Source organism: Equus przewalskii, chromosome X (assembly GCF_037783145.1).
Source record: "Equus przewalskii isolate Varuska chromosome X, EquPr2, whole genome shotgun sequence".
NCBI lineage: Eukaryota > Metazoa > Chordata > Mammalia > Perissodactyla > Equidae > Equus > Equus przewalskii.
Window position 1 is genome coordinate 69,414,496 of NC_091863.1, and position 25,731 is coordinate 69,440,226.

The 25,731-nt window shown below is 35.3% G+C and overlaps 1 pseudogene; it reads left to right on the forward strand.

Moving 5' to 3' along the window:
- The window catches only part of LOC103542041 (proteasome subunit alpha type-1-like), a 94,766-nt pseudogene extending 91,142 nt beyond the window's left edge, over positions 1-3,624 (forward strand).
- Positions 3,625-25,731: the final 22,107 nt, after the last annotated feature.

The window sequence follows — 25,731 nt, forward strand, 5'->3', positions numbered from 1 at the left end:
GTGTTCAATTTATTTATTGCAGATCTTTTTATTTCTCCCTGAATATCCATGCGCTCTCCACATTACCAAGACCCCTATCAATTCAGAGAGCACATGTGACTAATTCTGTTCAATGAAAGATGAGCAGAAGTGGCATGGGATATCTCTGGGATGGAGCATTGAAGAGCTGGTGCGTGAATCTCCTGATCTCTATTCCCTTTCTCTAATGATTATGGAGGCCACATGTTTATGTGATAGAGCCACAAAATGAAAGTAGAAAAAAGCTAACTCAGTGCATGGAGGTCATCTTCCTGGCAAAGTCGCCAGATTGGTATTGAGCTCTAATCAAAGTGAAAAATAAACCTTTATACATTTACTTTGGATTTTGAGGTTTTGGGTTATTTTTGTTGTTGTTAGCACAGCATAGCCTAACTTACTCTTACTAATACAATCGTCTTAGTTCAAGAATATTTAACCTCATTGTGAGGATTGTATGCATTACTAGTTTACTCTTTTAATATTTTTTAACTCCTTCATTTTGTGCATAAAATGTTCAAGCAGTTTTTAGTTGCTATATATGTCTTAATTTATCTTGGAAAAAAATCCAATCTGTAGTCTTCTAATATATCCGTTATATATGCTCCATAAAATTTTACTATAATATACTTAATTGAACAATTTTCAGTACAACAATTATAGGGGGCACTTTTAATATTTTCAAATGCTTTTGGCCATTCTCTAGCAAAAGCAAGTAGAATATTATAAAAAATAAACTTTACAATATCATATTTTCTCCAAAAATTATTTGAACTTTCTTAATGTCTTAAAGTTCTAATTAGCTGCTTGTATAATTAAATTCTAAGGACTAAAATTTGCCATCTGCTAGAAATGGAAACTGAATTAGATCAGCTAGAAATTGTGCATTCTGTAATAATACTGTGCCATGAAAATTCCACAGAGAATTTATTTTATTTTCTATTATCCACTCTTTTCCCAATGTGATAGACTGCTTTGTATCTGAATAAGCATTATAGCATTTGTTAAAAAATCATTAAAGTTTATATTATGTTCCTTTCCTAATGAGACAGTAATATTCCAATAAAGCATTTGGGGGTTGATTTTTGGTTCCATTACCGTTGAATCAACATTAGCAAAGCCAAAATAAGAAAAATTAAATAAGTGAATGGAGTGTTTTTCAGAATGAGTTCTTATAGCAGCTATTCCAGGAAAAGGATACCACACTTAAAATGGATATTATATTGAGATTTGACAATATGAATTATTTGAGTTTTATTACATGGAACTTTTGGGGGAAGCAAAAATTACCTATCCCTAGAATATTATGTCTGAAAAAATAGAAAAAAATCATTCATAAACTGAAATTTGTGGAGTGAGTTTCAGAAACATTCTATCAAAGCTATCAGTCTTGAAATTCCCAAATTAGCTGACTTTCATCAAACAGAAAATAATAATCTAGAAATGAGCAAAAGTGTACAATTTCTTCTTTCGCTTACAGTTTTAAACTCAAATAATGGCTTGTCAGAATCCTGAATATTTATATAAAATCTAACAATGATACTGAACCAAAATGTTATAAATTACAGATAAATTCAATTAATTTACAAATAAATTTAATAACTAAATTGGCATGTATTTATTTAATATTTTTCTTTTCAGCACCAACAAAAAAATATTTTTGTACATTTTTCTTTGTTTACAGGATAAAGGTCAAATGACACAAATTGGCATTCAGGCTCTTCCCTCATTTGATTAACCCCATTTTCTTTTTTGCTTCCCACTTTATCAACTCATTTATTGATTCATTCAACAAATATTTAAGTACCTATATTCCATGATGATGATGGTGATCGTGACCCAATGATTTCAAACCTTTATATGGGACTAGTACATATCAAGCACTATTTCCAATGTGTCACATTCCTAAACTTAATTGATCCTTGTAGCACACTTATGAAGTTAGTGTTATTATTATCACTATTTTACAGGTGAGAAACTCAAAACATAAAAAGATTAAGAGAGTTTCTCAAAGGCACGTGGCAAATGAAATGTGAGGCTGGGATACTTGTATCCACAGCTTTGTAGGAAGTTACAGCCAGGCCCACAACCAGAACCATATTTCACAACCAGTATGACAATGATGTCACTGTTTGGAGCCCTCAGGGAAGGATTCATCAAACTGAATATGCAATGGAATCTGTTTAACAAGGTTCAACCAGTTGGTTTGAAGTAGAAAACTCATGCAGAGTTGATTGTGTAGGGGAGGAAGACATTTCCTCTTCCCAAATGGGGGTTCATCTGGCCGGAGAACGAATTAAATTCACATGAGACAGAATAGCAAGAGAAAATTAAACAAAGCTTTATGAGGAACCATGGCCTGGGGCCTTTCTTCCCGAAGGAAGAAAGGGCACCAAAGAAGTGGGGTGCACAGAGTGGTTATATACCCCCAAACAGGGTGTTTCACATGTGATTGAAATGTCCCTCCCACAATAGTCACAAGATTGCCCTGTCAGCAGTGTTTGATGGACACAGCAGGTAGTGGTCTGCTGTCTCAGAGGGCGTAGCCAGAGGCAAGTCTATTGTCTTGAGCTGTGTGCTCACAGGTGAGCTCAGCAATCAGTTCCTAGCCTAAAGAAAGATGCTTAATCCTTAAAGAAATGCCAACATTGGTGCGGGGGGAGTCAGTTACAGGAGGTTACCAGAGAAGCACAATAAAATGCAGATTTAAGTCCTTGCCTTTGGTATTGATTAAGAGTTTTTAGAAAGAAGGTCATCTCCTTTCTTCTTCCTGGTACAGAGAGGGAGGCACCTTTACAGATAGAGATTTACCTCACAAACGTAAATGTGTCCTAACAAATGGCAAGTTCCATTCCTCAGAACCTCCTTTCCTGTCCCAGTTTATCAAAAGCAATCAGCCTCAAATAATCCTGATGCCAAAGAGACATATCTTGGGGTGGCCAATTTCAGGTCCCCACAATTGCATTGAAGAGAACACAGTAAACACTTGCGGCTCATCAGAAAAAAGTTCTCCACATTGACTAACATCTTGGTGTCTCAGTTGTGGGGCTCACTGCTGATGCTAGACTGTTATATAATTTTATGCACCAGGACTACTTTGATTCCAGATTAGCAACTGACAGGCTACTTCTTGTGTCTCATCTTATATCTCTAATTAGAAGCAAGACTCAGATACTAAGACAACAATATGGCCAGAGTCCATATGGTGTTGGCCTACTTATTGCTGGTTATGATGTTATGGGCCCTCACATTTTCCAAACCTGCCCATCTGCTAACTAATTTGATTGCAGACCTATGTCCATTGGAGCCCATTCTTAATCAGCCTATACTCACTTAAAGAGATATATGTCTGAGTTTATGGAGTGAAATTTAAATGAACTGGTCAAACATAGCCTATGTGCCTTAAGAGAGACACTTCGTGCAGAGCAGGCCCTAACTACAAAGAAGGTTTCCACTGGAATTTTTGGTAAAGACTTCTAGTTTATGACCTATGATGATGATAATGTGTCCAGCATTCATGGACAGTCTTAAAGACCACAGAGAATGGCACAGCCTGTTCAACTTGCTGATGAACCTGAAGAAAAGGCTAATTAATCAATAGAACATTAAATGATAAGGCCATCTATATGCATATTATCAAATAAGTAAGAATGCAGGTCCATGTACTGATGACCATAATCTATACTTTGAAACAAAAGATGCAAAGTGCTCAAATGGTATTTTTAGGAAGTAGCCCTGATGCAATTTTTTTTCATGCAATCTCATTGAAGCCATATGATGGGGTGCATTTTTCTTTGAAAGGATGTATATGATCATTTTCTATAAATTAGAGGTATTTGTACTAATGTTTTTATATGAAGAACATAGGGTCTTTGTGTTTTTAAATATAACTATGAAATAAAAATTATTTCACCTGTGAAAAGTAAAAGTGTGAGACTGGGATTTAAATTCAGAAAGTCTAGGACCAGATATTTGGTCTTAAATATTATGCTTTACTGCTTCCCATAACTACTTTCCATTTTTAGAATAACCATTAAATCTACCTGCGCAGACTGTCTCTCTTTTTTCTCATTCCTCAAATTCAGTCCATTTTTCATTCCTCATCATACACTTTCCTGGTTACTTTCTAAGAAAAATTAATATTTGCTTCCTCTGTGTCTCCATGATACATTTTGAGACACTGTAGTAGCATTTGTTTCATTTTGTCTTCTATCGTTTGTTGTCTATAGTTTTGTTCTTTTCATAAGATCATAAACATAATGAGACAAGATCTATTTTTGATTAATAATTATATTCTTCCATTGCCCTTAGCATAGTGTCTTGTATTAATACTTGTTCAGTAAATGTTTCTTGAGTAAATGAACTCATTAGATCTCCTTTGAAGAGCATCACAGAGAACTTCAAAACTATATCACCTATTCAAAACAGAGAACTCTGAGAAAAGTCTTTAATACATTTCATTACATTAATTTTTACTCTTTCCTGTTTCATGTTTGTACTGAAAATTTACTTAGCCAATATATTCTATGTTATTCAACCTACTGAAACTGACCTTTAGATTTGAAGGCTGTTGAAAAGTATTTCCCATCTATTTTATTAGGCCCTTGAGAAACTTTGAAGGTGAGTTATAATAAAATGTGGAGTTTCATTTCCAACCATTGTTCTAAAACTGCGGAGGGAAAGAGGACTAAAGGCATACCTACACACACAAAAAAGTGGAAATGGGAGCTTTCAATAGTCTGGAATGCAAGATTATTCCAGACCAAATAAAAGGATACTACACTTTCCAATGAACAGAAAATCACATGTCTACTATCTCTGGCTGTAAGAAAGTGTATCAGTAAGTAACATAAATTGCTTCACTTCCATGAACAAAGGACATAAGATAACATCCTTAGTTTGAAATCAGTAAACTTCTGATGATTCAGTATTCATTCTTTCCCTCACTAAATGAAAGAAAACCATGCATTAAGAACCTAGTGCTAGAAATACAAAGAATGCCTCTTGAAGTCACATTCTATAGGGGAAATAGATTCATTAATGGACCACGATAATATGTTCTGACAAAAATGATAATTGAAAAATGTTTAGAAGTTCTATGATTACATAGATGAAGGAGCTACAGTTTATCTTGAGAGAGTTTAAGGAGGCTTGACAAAGGAGGTGTTATTTGAGCTAAATCCTAAAAGGCTTCTAGACAGATATTGGGGAAGAACATGACAAGGAGAATCACTAGGAAGAAAAAGAAATTACCAAGACAAGACACGTTGTCATAATGAAACCTCTCTGCCAAAAATGCACGTGTTTGGCAGAAAGCAGTGTGAGGTGAGAATGATGAGTCTAAAAATGTGTGCTAAATTCAGAACGTAGAATAAATTGCAAGCCATGTTAAGGAATTTAGACTTTGTACTATAGGCATTAGGAATATAGTAAAGAGTTTTAAGCAGGGAAATGACTATATCAGATCTGTACAAAGTGTGAAAAAAGATGAGGGTGTTGCAACTGATTAGAAAGCTACAGCAATGGTACCATTGAGGAAAGAGAATAGTCTGAACTAATTCTTTGTAGAGGCAGTGGAAAAGAACAAAATCCAAGTTTTGATAGGATAAATAAAAAAGGTTCATTCTTTAGATAGCAAATGAGGAAGAGGATGTCAAAGATGGAACTCTGTTATCATTTCTCAAAGTGTGGTCCAACAGGCATCAGCATCAGAATAACCTTGGGGAGTCTGATAAAAAATGCTTATTCCTAGACCTCACAAAAGATCTACTGTAGTGCAATCTTGAGTTTAGGAGGAGGGAGGGGAGTTTAAATGAACAGTAAGACTCTAAAGTTTCTGTCTTTGGTCATCTGGAAGATGTCAATGTGTAACAGTAATTGTAGGAAATAAGACAGTGTTGCTTCAGTGTGGATTATGATAAAGTTATTTTGTGACCAAGTCGAATCTGAGTACCTCACATTCATTTTAATGGAGATATATAATAGGAAATGCTCATTTGAAATTCAAGGGAGTCTGGTGCTATAAATGTCAATGTGGATGTCATAAAAAATAAATGATAATTAAAGAAATAGGAGTGGATATGATTGCTCAAAAGACTATGCAAAATTGTGATCCCAAAGCCAAGTTACAAGAAACTAATGAGCAATGCAGACACAGCATAGGATGAATGAAGGAAGATGGAAACCATGGCTTAAATGGAGAGTGCATTCTCTACTTGAAGAATGCTCTCCTCGAGAATGCTCCACGTGCATTCCAAAACAATATGTATTCTGCAGTTTCTGGGTGGAATTTTCTGTATAAATCTACTAAGTCCTTCTGGTCTAATGTGTAATTTAAGGTCAATGTTTACTTATTGATCTTCTGTTTCAATGATCTACCATTGGTATAAGTGGAGTGTTAAAGTCCCCTACTATTATCATGTTACTGTCAATTTTTCCCTTTGTGTCTGTTAATAATTGCTTTATGTAAGTAGTTGCTCCTATGTTGGGTGCATAGACATTTACAGGTGTATGTCCTCTTGTTGAATTGTTCCCTTTATCATTATGTAGTGCCCTTTGTCTCTTATTACAGTTTTTGTTTTAAAGTCTATTTTGTCTGATATAAATATTGCTACCTCAGCTTTTTTGTTTGTTTGTTTCCATTGGCATGGAGTATCTTTGTCCATATCTTCACTTTCAGTTTGTGAGTGTCTTTAGGTCTGAAGTGCATCTCTTTTTTTTTTTTTAAAGATTTTAGTTTTGTTCCTTTTTCTCCCCAAAGCCTCGCAGTACATAGTTGTAGATTCTTCGTTGTGGGTCCTTCTAGTTGTGGCATGTGGGACCCTGCCTCAGTGTGGTTTGATGAGCAGTGCTATGTCCGCGCCCAGGATTTGAAACAAGGAAACACTGGGCCACCTGCAGCGGAGCCTGCAAACTTAACTACTCAGCCACGGGGCCAGCCCCTGAAGTGCATCTCTTATACAGCATATATATGAGTCTTGTTTTTATAATCCATTCAGCCACCCTATGTCTTTTGAGTGGAGCATTTAGTACATTGACATTTAGAGCAGCTATTGTTAGTATGCATTTATTTCCATTTTGTTACTTTTTTCTGGGTGTTTTAGTAGTACTTATTCTTTTCTTCTTCTCTTGCTCTCTTCCCTTGTGATTTGATGGCTGTCTTTAGTATTATGTTTAGGTTCTTTTCTTCTTATTTTTTGTATATTTAAAAGTTTTTGGTTTGTGTTTTCCATAAGGTACATATATAACTTATGTAAATAGCAACCTGTATTAGAATGATGGTCTCTTAAGTTTAACCTATTATTCAAAGCCCTACACTTTGGAGCCAGCCCCATGGCTCAATGGTTAAGTTCACGTGCTCTGCTTTGGTGGCCCGGGGTTTGCTGGTTTGGATCCTGGGCACAGACCTATGCACCACTGATTAAGACATGCTGTGGCAGAATCCCTCATAGAAGACCTAGAATGACTTACAACTAAGATATACAAATATGTACTGGGGCTTTGGGGAGAAAAAAAAGAGGAAAATTGGCAGCAGATGGTAGCTCAGGACCAATCTTCCTCACACACACACAAAGTCCTGCACTTTTACTACCTCCCCCATATCTTATGTTTTTGATATCTTATTGAACCTCTTATTTTGTGTGTGTGTGTGTCCTTTAAACTTTTATCATAAAGATAGATATTTTTAGCACTTTTGTCTTTTTGTCTTCATATTAGCTTTATAGGTGGTTGATCTGCTACCCTTACTGTATACTTGCCTTTCTCAGTGATTTTTTTTCTTTGATAATTTTCTTATTCTTCATTGTAGTCTTTTCTTTTCTACTTAAACAAGTTCCTTTAGCATTTCTTGTAAAGTCTGTTTAGTGGTGATATACTCCTGTAGCTTATACCTCTCTGGAAAACTCTTTATCTCTCCTTCCATCCTGAATGATACCTTGTTCGGTAGGGCATTCTTGGGTGTAGTTTCTTTGTTCATTTCAGCACTTTGAATATATCATGTGGCTCCCTTCTAGCCTGTAATGTTTCTGCTGAGAAGTCAGCTGATAGTCTATTGGGGTTTCTTTTGTATGTAACTTGCTGCCTTTCTCTTGCAGCTTCTAGCATTCTCTCTTCATCTTTAATTTTTTACATCTTCATTATAATATGTCTTGTGTGGGCCTCTTGGGGTTCATCTTGTTTGTTACTCTCTGTGCTTCCTGTATCTGGATGGCTATTTCCTTCCTTAGGTTAGGGAAGCTTTAAGCTACTAATTCTTCAAATAAGTTCTCTGCCCACTTGTCGCTCTTTTCTCCTTCTGGGACATCTGTAATAGAGATGTTAGTAGCCTTGATGTTGCACCAGAGGTCCCTTAGATTGTCCTCCTTTTCAATTCATTTTTCTTTTTTCTGTTCAGCTTGGGTGATTTCCTCTACTTTTTCATCCAGATTGCTGATCCATTCTTCTGTGTCATCTACTTTGCTGTTGATTCCCTCTAGTGAGTTTTTCATTTCCATTATTGTATTCTTGAGTTCTGATTGGTTCTTTTTTATACTGTCCACCTCTTTACAGAAGGTCTCTGTGCTCATCTGTTCTTCTCCCAAGATCAGTGAGCATCCTTGTGACTATTAGTTTGTACTCTTTATCAGGTAGATTGTTTATCTCTGCTTTGTTTAGTTCTTTTTTCAAGGATTTGTCCTATTCCCATATTTGGAACATATCCCTTTGTCTCTTCATTTTGCCTACTTCTTTCTGCTCTTATCTATGTATTACATAGGTCAGTTACATCTCCTCATCCTAGAAATGTGGTCTTCTGTAAGAGATGCTTTATGCTTTATGGGGCCCAACAATGTGCATCCCTCTTGTTCTAAATCTTCCAGGAGTGTCCCTTGTGTGGGCTATGAGTACCCTTCTGTTATGGCAGGGTTGCTTTTACTAAAGGTGAATGGGCAGTCTAGACTGGCCCCCAAGATGTCAGATTGTAAGGTTCAGCTATATATGCCGGCTGTGTTCCCTTTAGTCACTTCGTTGGGCAGGGCAAGCCCCTTCACAGCTGGCTGCAAGGTCTAATAGAACACAGCTGCAGCTATTTTGCTGCTGAGTCAGGCTGCCAACCTGGTTGGTTACTAGGCTCAGCAGCTCACAATTGCTGCAGGCCTCCAGTGAAGCTCCCTGTGGTAGGAGGCTCTCTCAGAAGCAAAGATGGGTGGAGCTGGCCCTAGGTGTGGCAACAGACAATTGTCTAAGGTTTTGGAAGGTTAGGCAGATCCCCTGTGTGGCTGTTTGCCATGGCCAGAAGCACAATTCTGTTGTAACCAACATGCCCCACCACCTGTGAGCCAACACACCACACCAATGCAGGCCCACCTGGCAATGCAGGCCCGTCTGAGGTGGACTCACTCACCTCACTGCAGAGATCCCATACAACCCAACTATGTGGGCCCAAAAGTTCCCTGTGGGCTTGCTGATTGGTAAGGCCAGGCCAAGTGTGGGCTGCCTGCCATGGCTGTGCTGGCTTAAATAAGTGCTCTAGTTGATGGGGCAAACCCCTGCACAACAGGCCAGAGGAAGAAATTCAATGGCATTTGCCAAGGTCCGTGTCAGCACAGCTGCACTAGGTCACAATGATGGTTGCTGTCATAGTCTCAGTCCCTGCAAGGGTGGGCCCAGCTACCTATTGCCTCTTGGAGATGTGCCCAGAGCTTAGCAAGTGAGTCTATTTTACCACTGGACTATGAAACTTTCCTTCCGGTATTTATGTATTGGTTTCCAGAATAGGTAAATCTGTGCATGAGCCCTTTAACAGCAGACTTTTCTTTCTCTGAAGTTGAGTAGTTTTTCTGGGTGTATTCCTCACTGGTATTAAAGACAGCAAAGCCAGATATTATGGGAATTCATCTCAGTTGTGTTAAATTCAAAGGCTGGGATGCTTATTGTGGCATAAATCTCTGGCTCAGATTCCCCTAATCCTCTGGGAAAAGCTTGATAGCTTTAAGATTGCTCCCAGCCATAAAGCACCACAGCTAGGATGTGTTTTTTTCCTCAGCAGAGGTATATTTCTGCCTCTTCAACCCCTGTCAGTGTTGTGCCTTTTTGTGGGGGTTCTTTTTATTCAGTTTCCAGATCTCTCTCAGAGGTAACTGTTCCACAGATAGTTGTAGATTTATTGTGCCATGGGAGGAGGTGAGTTCAGAGTCCTCCTATGCTGCTATCTTCCCAGAATCTGATGGTATTGTATTTTAATTTTGGTTTCCACATGTTCATTTTTAGTAGGTAGAGATGTGATTGAGTTTTGTATGCTGATCTTGTGTACAACCACCTTGCTGACCTCATTTATTAGTTGTAAAAATATTTTTCTGTGTGTACATTCTTTGGAATTTTTAAATATAGACAATTATGTCAGCTGCAAATGAGGACAGTTTTATTTTTAATAATCAACAGAATTTATATTTATTTTCTTGACTTATTGGAGTTTCTAGAACTTCTAGTAATATGTTAAATAAGGGTAAGTGAGAGCAGACATTCTTGCATTGTACCCATATAAGGGTACATTCATACCCATACCATTAAGTATGACATTAGCTGTAGAATTTTGGGAGACAGCTCTTCATCAAGTTGAGGTACCTCTCTTATGTTCCTAATTTGATTAATGTTTTTATCCCGAATTGGTGTAGAAATTTCTGTAATGTTTTTCTGCATCAATTGATATGATCATATGATTTTTCTTCTTCAGGTTGTTAATATAGCATATTACAATGATTTTCATACGTTGAAACAATGTTGCATTCCTGGAACAAATATCACTTCGTAATGGTGTTTAATTTATGTTGTACATTACTGTGTTCCATTTCCTAATTTTTCCTTTAGGACTTTTAATTTCTGTATGTTGTTTTATTCATTCATTTTGTTTTGTTTTGTTTTGTTTTGGTACTGTCCTTGCTCTTCATATCAAGATAATACTGGACTCCTAAAACAAGTTGGGATATGTTCCTTTCGCTATTTTCTGGAAGACATAGAGTAAGATTGTTGTTATTTCCTCTTTAAATATTTGGTTGAATTACATACTGAAAATGTCTAGGCTGGGAGATTTGATTTTAAGGAGCTATTTAATTATAAATTCAATTTTTAATGGCTATAAGGCAAGTCAAATTATCTATTTCATATTGATTGAGTTCTGGTTGTTTCAGGTTTTTGAGAAATTCATCCATTTGTTTTAAGTTGTCAAATTTATGAAGATAAAGACGTTCAGAGGATTTCCTTATTGTCCTTTTAATGGGTAAAGAATCTGTAGGGATGCATTCTGTTTCACTACTGATATTGGTGATTTGTATATCTTTTATGTCAGTTTTGCTGAAGATTTATCAATTTTACTGAAGTTTTAAAGACCTAGGTTTTTGTTTTATTTATTTTTCTCCATTTTTTCCTATTTTCACTTTCATTGATTTCTGCTTTTATGTTTATTATTTCTTTCATTTTGCTTGCTTTGGATTAATTTTGCTCTCCTTTTTGATTTTCTTGAGGCATAAATTTAGATTATTGACTTGAGACCTTTCTTCATTTCTACTGTAAGCATTTACTACTATAAAATTCCCTCTAAGAACTGGCTTAAGTGCTTCCCCACATTTTGATATGATTTATTTTCATTTCAATCAGCCCCCAATTTTACATTTCCTTTGAGACTTCCTCATTGACTAATAGAGTATTTAGAATTTGTTGTTTAATTTCATTTGTACAGAGATTTTCCTGTTTTCATTTGCGTATTGATTTTAAGTTTGATTCCATTTTGATCAGAGAAAAGAGTGTACAATGTTAATTATTTTAAATTTGTTGATATTTGTTTAATTGCCCAGGATATGGTTTCCTTGGTGAACGTTTAATGGGTGCCTGAAAAATATTTATAATTTTTTTATTCTGCTCTTGTTTGTTTGTTGCTTGAATTATTGATTCTGCTGTTTCTAGTTGACCATGTTTTTTAATTTTTCTATGTCCTTGCTGATTTACTTTCTGTTTAGTAGTTCTATGAATTGCTCAGAAGTGAATGTTGAATTTCACGAATATGAAACTGAATTTGTCTATTTTTCTCTTCTTCTCTATCAGATTTTGCTTCATATATTTTGAGGCTTTGTTATTTGATGTGCACACATTATGATCACATTGTATTTTTTTGGATTGATGCTTGTATCATTATGCAATGTTCTTCTTTGTTTCTGGTAATTTTCTTTGCTCCGAAGTCTACTTTAACATATATAATTATAGCCACTCCTAATTTTTTTTACATACAAAAAGCTGTAAGTACTTCATGTATACATCTTAATGAGTTTGGAGATCAGTATATATCCACAAAACTATCATCATAATCTATGCCATAAACATGTCCATTACCTCCAAAAGTTTCCTCCCACCTTTTTTATCATTATTATTTTTTGTAATGAAAACACTTAACATAAGAATTACCCTTTTAGTATATAATACAGTATTGTCAACTATAGGCACTATGGTATAGAGTAGAGCTCTAGGACTTATTCATCTTGTGTAGTACCCTATGGCTAGTACCTCCTCATTTCCCTCTCCCCACTGCCCCTCGCAGCCACCATTTTAATCTCTGCCTCTATGATTTTGACTATTTTAGATTCCTCATAAAAGTGGTATCATGTAATATTTGTCTTCCCGTGACTGGTTTATTTCACTTAGCACAATGGCATCCAGTTTCATGTATGTTGTCAGCAATGCCAGAATTTCCTTCCTTTTTAAGGGCGGGTAATGTTCCATTTTACGTGTATACCACATTTTCTTTATCCATTCATCTGTTTATGGACATTTAGGTTGCTTCCATGTCTTTGCTATTGTGAATAATGCTATAATGAACATAGGAGTGCAGATATCTCTTTGACATTCTGATTCAAATTCCTTTGGATATATACCCAGAAATGGGGTTGCTGAAAGATATGGTGATTCTATTTTTAATTTTTTGAGAAATCTTCACAGTTTTCCATAGTGGCTATACCAAGTTACATTCCTACCAATACTTTAAAAGAGTTCCATTTTCTCCACATTCTCACCAACACTTGTTATCTTTTGTGTTTTTTTGATAATAGCCTTCCTAACAGGGGCAAGGTGATATATCATTGTGGTTTTGATTTGCATTTCCCTGATTGCTGATTTTCTAATGAATTTTTCCCATTATTTTACTTTCAGATTACCAATGTCATTGAATTTGGAGTCTCATATTTTTAGATCGTATTGCTTTTTTTCTCCACTGAATCAGTGTCTGTCTGCTGATTGGTGTATTTAAATAATTAACATTTAAAGTAATCATTGATATGTTAAACTTAAGTCTGTCATTTTCTTTTTCGTTTTCTTTTCTTTTTGCTTCCTCTGGTTCTCATTTTACTGTTTCTCTTTTCCTCCCTTGCTCAGTAGTACTTGAAAGTATTTGGGACTCCAACTTGACTTATTTATAGTAGTTTTGAGTGTATCACTTTGAATGTTTCTTGAAATAAGCTTCTTTCTCTGACTGTATTTCTCCAAACAGTGGCCTTCTCTTCTCCTTCCCCATCCTCTCCCAGTGCAGTTTTCCTTTGATATCATAAGCAGAGAAAGGCAGTTTCAGGCTATGCAGGAAAAAAGAGCACTTTTGCGGGCTGGTAATTTTGGCAGGGATCCTGATATCTCCCTTGCCAGTTCTGTCAGTTTCTCTAGTGTTGTTCCAGGGACTCCCGTTTGATCCAGAAGAGAAATTGGCCTACTTGGGCTGTGTTCTGTTGCTAGGTTTGGGGTCACAAAAACACTGACTATGGTCAACTTTTGGTATGGAAAGTCATAAAACCTCCTAACAGTGTGTGGTTCCTCTAGTCTTGGGGTCCCAAAACAGTTTTGCATCTTCTTACCATCTTTCAGTTGCATTATTTCCACGGTTTATAGTTATGCTTAGCAGGGAGTTACAGAAAGAAGTAGGCCTATACCCTCTCTTCCAGACCTTTAGTGTAGGGTAGAATGATTTTGAAAAGTAGACTGTGGTATGCTAATGTTCATATTTCATTCTGAGAAGACGGTTAAAAAATAATTCAAAAAGGTATAACTAAACATTTAAAAGAAGTGATAAAATGGAATACTTAAAAAAAACTTACTCAAAAGGAAAAGAGATAAACAAGAACAGAGAAATAAAGATCAGAAGATCAGACAGAACAGATAGAAAAGGAACACCAAAATGGTGTCTGACTTTTTTCATTCAGCACAAGGACTTTTTCATTCACCTATATGTAGAGTGCATCAGTAGTTAATTAATTTTTATTTGTGAGTAGTATTCCATTTTATAAACAAATAGCTATCAAGTGGAAAAAATGATTCTATGAGATGTTCCGTTTCATCCCCATCCACCCAGAAGCCTCAAAATTTTTGAAAATTAAAAAAAGTTGTGATATATGGTTTTCAGAATAAAACTCATCATTTACCCTATTATCTCTTATGTTTCAACCTATTAAAGACAAACAGATGACATATTACTAAAAGCGTTCCTTCTCCTATTTTCTGTTTCTTAAATTATCTATACATATAGTTCTTGCCTACTTATTACAAGTTGTATCATAAGATTCTTTGTATCCTGTCATTCGTTCACAAAGAAAGCACAATACAAAATCTAAAAATTAAATAAAATACTGTATGAAATGAAACATGTTATTAAGATAAATATATGATGAAATTTTGTGGCATTTATCATGGCCAATTTGAAGTGTGAGAAGACTAAGTCATGTTATTTTGAGCATCTCCATCCCCTGTCAAGTATCAATCCAGGAATACATATTTCCAGAGACTAATACATCATTAAGTAATTATCTTTCACGGCTTTTTCTCATGTATCTGCTATCCGTGAATTTGCAGGCCAGGAAACACAGCAGTTAAAAAGAAAATAAGAGATAAAAGCAGTTTTGAGTTACCTGGAGTGGAAACCTGGTAGGAAGAGGAGTGCTTGATATCTCTACATGGATAATCAATGCTATTTCACAGTAGGTTCCTTTTAGAAGAGTAATTCAGGTTATTTAGAGAAATTATTAATACTTAAGTTTTCACAGAAATTCTACTCCATAATAAGAACCTGATAGGTTTGGATACGGACCCAGGAAATCTCATTAAAAAGTTCGACTTCACAAACCATCCGCAAGTTCAATATTTCCTCAAACAATAACATATGAATGATGGTCTATTGATTTCACTTCTCTCACAAAGCGTCGTCCATCAAGGTGTAAAACATCTCACCTGACTGACTTGTTTTTACATCAGAAATACTGAAAATACTGACATTCTGTAGTACCTAAAAAGGAAAATTGTTTTTCTTCTTTTTACCCTCTCTTTATTGTGGCATTTAATTTCAGTAAGATGTATACTAAATTTGATTATTGATTATTTTTTTCATTTTTATTGGACTTACACCAAAGAATTATAAAACTCTGAACATTTGTTAGAGTTAGACACATTGACATTTCTGTAATTTCTCAAACTTAAAATGAATGCATTGGTTTTAGCTATAGTTATTTCTGAACCATGACCCAGGTAACTCAAGATTATTTTATGGCACCAAATAATGGGTGCAAGGACATATTCAGGCCTCATATCTCGTGAGATGGGACAATAATACATTTTTACATAGATTTTCACATATACAGGTTCAACTTTAGTCCTAGGGAGTCCATATATACAACTGCAACATGTATGAAGTGTCTAATGCATGATACAAATAAAGAACTTACCTCTGTCAAGCTTTCAGACCTCAGTAACTTTCTTGATTCCTTACTCAACACATAATTTGTGAAATACATATTTCAGATCCTCAACAATAGAAACATTCAAATGGCCCTGAAGCCTCATTTTCTTCCCCCTATATGTAGTATGTCAGAAAGCGATTTAGCAGGCCTGAGTTAATTCAAAGAAGAACAGGCTATCACTGGGCTCTGGAGGTTTCTTATTTCTAACAAGATCTTTTCCTCAACCAGAGAGCTTCCATTGTTATATAGTCACATAGACCTATCCTATCTACCTGACCCTATAAGCATATAGAACACTAACTAGGATAAGTTTCCTTTCTACTGGAATATTGGCCACAGTACACGTAGATCATCTGTTTCCTAAGCTGTGGGATACTGAGAATTTGGGAGAATTGTGTGGACTCTGCTATTTCTAGCTTGTGAAATATTTTTCCCTTACAAACACTATTTTATAAATGAAGTCTTTGAGATTAATATTTTGTGATTCTATTTTATTTTTTATCACTTATTAGCTATAAGACTTTGTTTTATTTAAGGAATTGCTCTTGAGTTCGTAATGCACAATTTAAACTAGTCAGAGTTAATCTTCCAGCCATACAATACCTCTTCAATTATAATTAAAGAATCTTAAAATAGTATACAACCATTTCTTCTCTGCTGACTATTGTCACTATACATTTCATTTCTACATACATTATAAACCCTAAAATACATTGTCATTAGTTTGTTTATATTTTTAATTTTTTATTGAGATATAATTGACATATAACATTGTATAAGTCTAAGGTGTACAACATGTTGATTTGATACATTTATATTACAATACAATTGCCATTGTAGGGTTAGCTAACACCTCTATCATGTTGCATAATTATCACCTTTTCTAGTGGTGGGAACCATTAATTTCTTAGCAAGTTTATGGTTTATAATACACTTTTGTTGTCTATTGTTGCTATACTGTGTATTAGATCTCTAGACTTATCTGCTAGTTGCAAGTATGTACCCTTAAACAACACCTTTCTCATTTCCCCTTCCACCAACCCCTGGTAACCACCATTCCACTCTTTGTTTTCTCAAGTTTGTTCATTTGTTTTTACCACCCACACATAAGGGATAGCATACTGTATTTGTCTTTATCTGGCTGACTTATCTCACTTAGCATAATGCCCACAGGGCCCATCAATGTTGTCCCAAATGGCAGGATTTCCTTTCTTCTCATGACTGAATAGTGTCCCATTTCATTTATGTGTAATATAATCACATCTTCTTTATCCATTTATCCATTGATGGACACTTAGTTTGTTTCCATGTTATCTTGGCTATTGTGAATAATGTCGCAATAAACATGGGAGTGCATATATCTCTTTGATAGTCTGTTTTCCATTTCCTTTGGATATATACCCAGAAGTGGGATTGCTGCATAATATGGTCGTTCTACTTTTAGTTTTTGGGGGAAGGAACTTCAATTCTATTCTCTGTAGTGGCTGAACCATTTTACAATCCAACCAACAGTGCATGAGTTCTCTTTTCTCCATACCCTCACCAACAGTTATCGCTTGTCCTTTTGATGATTGCCATTCTTACAAGTATTAGGGGATATCTCATTGTAATCTTTGATTTGCATTTCTCTGATGAGTAGTGATGTTGAGCACCTTTTCATGTATCTGTTGGACATTTGGATGTCTTCTTTGGAAAATTCTGTTTAGTTTCTTACCCAGTTTTTAATTGAGTGGGTAGTTCTTTTGCTATTGAGTTGTTTAAGTTCTTTAGAAATTTTAGATATTAACCTCTTATCTGACACATGATTTGCAAATATTTTCTCCCATTATGTAGGTTGTCTGTTCAGTTTGTTGATGGTTTCTTTCACAGTGCAAAAGCTTTTAGGTTTGATATAGCTCTACCTGTTGATTTTTTCTTCTGTTGTTTTTGCTTTTGGCATCATATCCAAAAAATCATTGCCAAGACCTATGTTGAGAAGCTTCTTCCCTATGTTTTATTCTAGGAGTTTAATGGTGTCAAGTCTTATGTTTAAATCTTTGACATATTTTGAGTTAATTTTTGTGAGTGGTTTAAGATAGATATCCAATTTCATTTTGCTGTGGTTATCCAGTTATCCCAACATCATTTGTTGAAGAGATTGTCCTTTCCCCATTGGATGATCTAGGCTCCCTTGTCAAATATTAGTTGACTGTATATGTGAGGGGTTAATTCTAGGCTCTCTTTTCTCTTCCATTGGTCTGTGTCCATTTTTTTATGCCAGCACCATACTGTTTTGATTAGTATAGCTTCATAGTACAATTTGAAATCAGGAAGTCTGATGCATGTGGTTTTGTTTTTCTTTCTCATGATTTCTGTGGCTATTCAGGGTCTTTTATGGTTTCATACAAATTTTAGGGTTTTTTTTATTTCTGTGAAAAATAACATTGGGATTTTTATAGAGATTGAGTTGAATTTTTAGGTAACTTTGGGTAGCATGGCCATGGGATGTCCTTCAATTGTTTGTGTCTTTGATATCTTTTAGCTCAGTCTTGTAGCTTTTATTGTATGGATCTTTCACCTCCTTGGTTACTCTTATTCCGAAGTATGTCATTGTATTTGATGCTATTGTGAATGGGATTGCTTCCTTTATTTTCTTTTCAGAAGTTTTGCTGTTAGTGTATAGAATTGCAACTATTTTCTGCATCTTGATTTTGTATCCCGCAACTTTACTGAATTCATTGATTAGTTTTTTTGTTGAAGTCTTTAGTATTTTCTATATACAAAATCATATCATCTGCAAACAGAGACAATTGTACATGGCCCTTATTATGTTGAGGTATGTTCCTTCTACACTCAATTTGTTGTATTTTTATCATGAAATAGTGTTGCATTTTGTCAAATGCTTTTTTCTACTGAGAACAATCTCTTTAATGCTGTTTGAAATTTTTATCTGTCTCTTTCCCAATATCCTCCCTCTCTCAGTCATAGAGCTCCCCATCTTAGTTGTTTGAGTTCTGGTGGAGAGAAATGGTTTTTCCTGTCACATCACACCCAGTGTGGTAGCTAGGCACTCACTCACCATTTTCCTTTCCCCCTACAATGGATAAATCAGCCCTCTGCTGTGTTTCCTTGGGGAGGAGCAGCACTGTGGAATTTTGTCTTAACTACTCTCCTGTGATTAAATTTGTACTATTTTTTTCTTTCTAATTGTGTGTTGGAGTCTCCCCTTGGGGAAGCTGAACTTCTACAAGTTTTCTTTCATGCCTGAGTGCCTGTCTAGGTAAGCACTCACTTGATTTTTGCCCTAGAACTCTGAGAGTGGTCTAGGCTGCTTCACTGGTCCTGCTGGTTCTTCAGCCCATATGGAGGTTTGTCTGATTCTTACTGGCTTCACTGGTGTCTGAAACTTCTCCTAGGTTCCCTGGAGTAAGAGACTAGGTCCCAAAACATCCACCAGGGTGTTTTTGTTTGTGTATGCATGTCTACTTTTTTGATTAAAAAGGGGGATAAAAAGGAGTAATGTCTTATGCCACCATGCTGCTGATGTCACTTTCCTCATTATTTTGTTTTAAACAGTCAGAAATCTTTTAAAAGTATTTAAATAATAAGAAAAAGTAGTTTATATTTATCAATTTAACCATTCCTGGTGTTCCTCATTCCTTTGTGTAGTCCCAGATTTCTGGTTGATATCAGTTTCCTTCTCCTTAAAGGACTTGCTTTAATAGTTCGCGTAGTGCAGCTTTGCTGGCAAGGAATTATTTCAGCTTTTGTTATGTCTGAAAAATTTTCTATATCACCTTAGTTTTTGAAAGATATTTTAGCTCGGTACAACATTTTAGGTTAACAGCTTTTTTTTTCTTTCAGTGTTTTGAAGATATTGGTCTACTTTTTTCTAACTTGCATTGTTTACAATGAGATGCTGCTATTTTTATCTTTCTTTCTCTCTACATAACATGTCTTTTTTTTCTGACTGTTTTAAAATTTTCTCTTTAACACTGGTTTTCATAAATTTAATTAGGATATACTTTGGTACAATTTTCTTTGTTTATTTTACATGGGGTTTGTTGAGCATCTTGAATCTGTAGAACTATAGTTTTCATCAAGTTTAGAAAAACTTTGGCCATTATTGATTCAAGTATTTTTCTGCCTTCATCCTTCAGGTACTCCAATTACATATATATTGTCCTGCTTGACATTGTCTTACTATTCACTGATGCTCTGTTAATTAAAATTTTTTTTCTCTGTGTGCTTTTTGGTGGAAGTAGTTCCTATTGTTACTATTTATTCATTTTTTTCAAAATGTCTAATCTGGTATTGACTCCATTCCATGTATTTTTAATCTTAGACAGTGTAGTTTTCCTCTCTAGAATTTGATTTGAGACTTTTTAAAAAATATATTCCATGTTTCTACTTAACATATCCAATCTTTCTTACAGCTTCTCAAAAGCTTGAAATTCAGTTGAAGTAACCAATTTAGTGTTCCTGTCTACTAATTCTATCACTGTATCAATTTTAGGTCAACTTTTATGATTAATAATTCTCTTCATTATGGATCATATTTGCCTGATTCTTTGCATGCTGGGTAATATTTGATTGAATGTCAGACATTGTGACTTTTACCTTGTTAGGTATTGCATATCTTTTCAATTCTATCTATACATTTTCAAGCTTTGTTCTGAGACAAAGATGTTACCTTTAAATAGTTTAAGACATTGAAGACTTGCTTTTAAGCTTGTTTTTGTGGAATGGGAGTAAGATTTAGTCTAGCTGTACATTTGCCTTACCACAGAGGCAAAACTCTTATGAACACTCTATCCCTTGTCATGTGAGACTTGTGGTTTTTCCAGACTGGTTGTTAAGAACAGAAAATATCTTTGGCCTTGTGAGAGCTCTCAATATTGTTCCCTCTAATAACTCTGAGTGGGTCTTTACCTAGACTAAGGAAGTTTTCTCATATGTATGCACCAATCAGTACTAAGCTGAATACTCAGGGAGACCTTCTGCAGGTCTCCAGTGCTTTCTTTCACTGTAGCTATCTAATTTCTGATACTCAGACCTGTAAACTCTGGTTTATTGACTCCCTCAAATACTATCCCTGTCTCCACACTTATGGAGACTACCAGTGTCTGTCTGGCTTCTACCTCTCTGCTCCATGATCTGAAATCTCTGTTCAGGTAGTAAACAAAGCAACAATAGGGCATACCTCATTTTTGTCCCATTCTTAAGGATCACTGTTCTTTTCCTGATGTTCAATGGCTGAAAACATATATTTTGTGGAATGTTTAAGTTATTTTAGTCGGGAGATAAAATCCGATTCATATTACTTCATCTTTGCTGGAAGTAAAATTTTCAAATACAATAATTATCATATCTTGATGAGGAATGTTAAAAGATTTGGAAATATAACAAAAATAAAGTTGAATAGGTAGCTCATTATTCACCAATAGTTTAATATCTTTAAAGAGTATTTAATGTGTTCATAGAACTTCTAAATTACCAAATGTTATCTTGCAGGGGATTCAGGAAGTTGAATTCATTAGGAAATGTACAGGGAACAAAATGAAATTAAGAAACAAAAGTCTAAAAATTACAGATGAAAATTAACTATTATGTAGTGTGACCAGGAAAAATCTCCCAAAATTTTCACACCACAAACTGATAAATATAATTATTTTAAGCTAGTTTTTTAAAAAAATATTACTATGAGTCTTATGAATCAGCATGCATGTAGAGCATATTTGCAGTCCCTATCCACTGACAGCATTTGTTTCATGTTATGAATTGAGCCTCAAATCTGCATTCTTATTAAATGTCTCAGGTGATTATGAGACAGGACATCTGGGAGTTACTTTGTCTTTACCTTTGCAGTTTATATAAACCAGCTCCAGGATTTTAAAATCCTACCATTTGCAACAACATGGATGGACCTGGAAGGCATTATGCTAAGTGAAATAAGGCAGACAGAGATAGACAAATAATGTCTGACCTCACTTGTATGTGAAACCCCACAAAACTCATAGACACAAAGATCAGATTTGTCGTTTCCATAGGTGGGGGTTCAGAGGAGGTAGGTAGCCAAAGAGACAGACTTCCAGGTATAAGTTAAAAGTATGGGAGATGTAATGTACAGCATGATGACTATAGTTAACATTGCTGTATGATATACAGGAAAGTAAAGAGAGTAGATCTTGAGAGTTCTCAACACAAGGAAGAATTTATTTTTCTTTTCTTTTCACTGTATCTATGTAAGAGGATGGATGTTAACTAAATTTATTGTGCTAATCATTTCATAATATATATAAATCAAATCATCATGCTGTGCACTTTACACTTATACAGTGATGTGTATCAATTATTTCTCAATAAAATGGAAAAAAATTTCAAACTGAAGGAAGATGAAATGTGTGTCATTGCCTTTCCCCAAATAACTGATTTCTTATATTTATTTATTCAAGGAGAGATTATTTCTGAGCAAATAAACATCTGAAACAGTCAACACTAACTTTTCTAATTGCTACTTAAGTATCTCTCCCTCAAACATCAGCTGCTTGTGCATAATTCATTAATCAAGCTAGTCACAGCATTCAGAATTAGTTTTCTTTAAATTCTCTCTGTTGTATCAGAGCATAGCGTTTAAAGTGATCCCAAATAAATTGTCACCATATGCTCTAAAAAGATAGGAAGGTTAAAGTTGAAAACATTAAAAAGAAGCAGAAAGTAGTCAGGAAAGATGACAGAACTAAAAATAATTGGGAAAATTAAACAGATTTCATTTAAAAGTCTTAAGTTGTTCTTCCTACTAATAAAATACAAAATTAACTGTATGCCATTCTAGTAGAAAAAAAAATTCAGATTTGTGGAATTTCAGTTTTCTTTGTTTGAGTACAACAGATTATGTATGTTAAATTTGGTTTACTTTTACCTCAATAACTAATGCTAGAGAGTGGCTATTAAGAGGGTCAAAGTATAGTTGCTTTTGATGAACTTGCTATAATAATTCTACAGCAAAAAACCAATTATATAGTTTCTGGAAGTCAATTGGTAAGAGGTGAAAATTTAGGACAGGGACTCTGAAATTGGGGTAGGGAAGTGTGTTAGGCAGAATGTCTCCCCCAAAGATGTCTATGCCCCATTCCCTGGAACCCATGAATATGTTATGTGACTGAAAGGACTTTGCAGATATAATTAAGGCTACTATGTAGTGATCTTAAAATAAGGATATTATCCTGGATTATGTGGGTGAGCATATATGAACCCTTAAAAGCTGATAACATTCTCTGGTTGGAGTCAGACAGGTTTTGGCCAAAGGAAAAGCCAGAGAGTTTTGAAGGGCGAGCAAGACTCAATGCATTGTTTCTGGTTTGAAGAAAGAGGGGCAAAATGATGAGCCTTAAGAAGCTGAGACAGGCTGGCAGAAGATAATCTGAAAGGAAACAGGGACCTCAGCCCCATAGCCACAAGAAACTAAATTCCATGAGCAATATGAATGAGCTTGGAAGTGAATTCTTCCTCAGAGCATCCAGAAAAGAGCACAGTCTAACTGACACCTTGATTGTGGCCTGTGAGACTCTAAGCAGAAAACCCAACTAAGCTACACTGTATCAGGAGTTCTGATCTATGGAACTGTGAGACAATAAATTTGTGATGCTTTAAACTGCTAAATTTGTGATAATTTGATATGAGAGCAGTGTAAAACTAATACAGAAGAGCTTTTGTAATAGAAGTTAGACATAAGCATGTGTGTTTGTGTGTGTTGATCTGTGTGTACATGTATGCATACATTCATAGTTGTGGATCACACTCTGGCAAATCATGCATTTCAAAAAAATATTTTCCATGTGATTTATTCTGGACAAAATATTTTAGAACATAATATAATAAGATGTGCAAACTTGGAAGTGTGGATGTGAAGACAATCTGTTCTTTTAAAACTACCACTAATTTTCTGATCCTTCTTTGGGAAAGACTGCTTTTTGCTTTGGGAAAACACATGTATAAACAGACGCACAAACACACATGATGCTTTAATAAGCTTTTTATTATGCAAATGAAATTGAAAATCCTACTCTGAAATAGGAATTTCCAGAGATTGAGCTATTCTGCCTAATAGCTAATACCTAATGATTTACTGTCAATATTTTTGCCTCTACCTGAGTCAAATATGAAAATGTTGTGAAAGGGAGTGTGGGAGAAAACTAGTTTCTCCTCTCAAGGCCTCCAAAAGAATTGGAACCTTTATTTCCGATCCATGAGAAATGATAGAATGCATTCCACTGGCCTCTGAATCGTGTAATCTGCCTAGGGAACTAAGCAAGCAGCTACTCAAAAAAGAATACCTGTTAAAGTGCCTATCCACAAAGTGATGAGGGTCAATGGACTGTCGGGGCTGTGATAGCTAGTATTTACTTTTCAATTGCTCACTGGCTTAACTTAACTTATATTTTTTAACACTATTATGTCCTAGAAACTCTTCTATGTGCTAGAAGTACGTAAGCAAATAAACAAAGATCTATGCTTTCGTTATGCTACATCTGCAATGAAGATAGAAGGTGATAAATGGTACCGAAAATAAATGAAGAGTAAAGACATTTGGGAGTACCAAAGGGAAAGACTCTTCTCCCAGATATCAACATGGTTTGTTGCCTCACCTTCTTCAAATCTTTGCTCAAATGTCAAACTGTTATCAAGGCCTTCCCTACCCACCATACTTGAAATTTCAACTTACATGTTCCTAAACCAGTCACTAGGGTGAGGGCATGGAATGTGCTGATTGGTTTGAGCCTTCCCTTGAAGCTCAGATGAGTGTACTTGCCTTCAAGTCCATTGGGTGTGTGGGATAGGGGTGTATACCAACCAAAACCCAAGACGCTATTACTAAGAAGTAGGGGGAAAGGATGTCTGCTAAGCAAATACAGCAAATGCCAGTTACTTGGATATATAGAGAAGGGAACAGTAGCTTAGAGCAGGATGGTTGGCTGATCTAAAGAGTGAATGTTTGGAATTCATAAGAACTTCCCAGGTATTTTCAGTAATACTTTTTTTCCAGGAAAAAGATAAAATATGGGACTTCCTTTCAGAAATAAAATATGTCCTTTTTGTGTAAAAGGAGTTTCGCCAAAGCCTAGAAAATGTGAGCATATCAGGGTTGCACTAATTGTCACAGAATATCTAATAAATTCCACCATGAAGTGTAATGTAAATATTACATATATGGTATATATTTCACATTGATCATCTAGATACTTACACAGTCAACTGTTATTATCCATGGTTGTGTTGACTATTTTATATTATTTGGAGTAAGCTACTTGATTTATTTAGCTTTATCTGTGATTATTATGAAGAATATTCTCTCAGTTATCAACACCTAATAAGAACTGGAATATGTAAAGGAGGAGAACTTTAAGAAGAAATTTGCTTATTTCTCAATTTTGAAAATTTAGGGAAAAAGGCATGTTATGTGCTATTGGTATAAGTAGGCAATTAACATGCAGGACTTTATTGAGTATCTGTTACATATCTTGCCTTAGTTTGAAATATTCTCAAGATGCTACAGGCATTTGTCAGTTGATCTATATGCCCATCTGTGGTAATAACTTTTCCCTAGAAGCAAGAAGCAAAAGAAAATGGCCTGAAGCACTGGAGATGGTCAACTGAGTAGCCATTTTGGGTTTTGTTTGGACAATCTTGCGGAGGTCTTGTCCCCTTGATGCAATAGTAGGTCAGTTTACTGTAAGTCAAGGGTTCTCAACTTGGAACAAATTAAGCCCCTTAAATTGTCTGCAAATTGTGTATGTGTGTGTGTGTGTGTATGCATGAGCATGTGTTTGTGGATAGGCATTTTTGTGGAAAAAGGGTCTGTATCTTTTATTAAGTACTCAGGATTCCAAAACAAGTTAAACATATATGGGAAACAACAAAAAAAGAAAGCTTTTTAGTTTCTCAGTCGTTGAAAGTATATCCTTGTATGGAATTAAAAGAATTCACACCCTGGTTCTCCCTC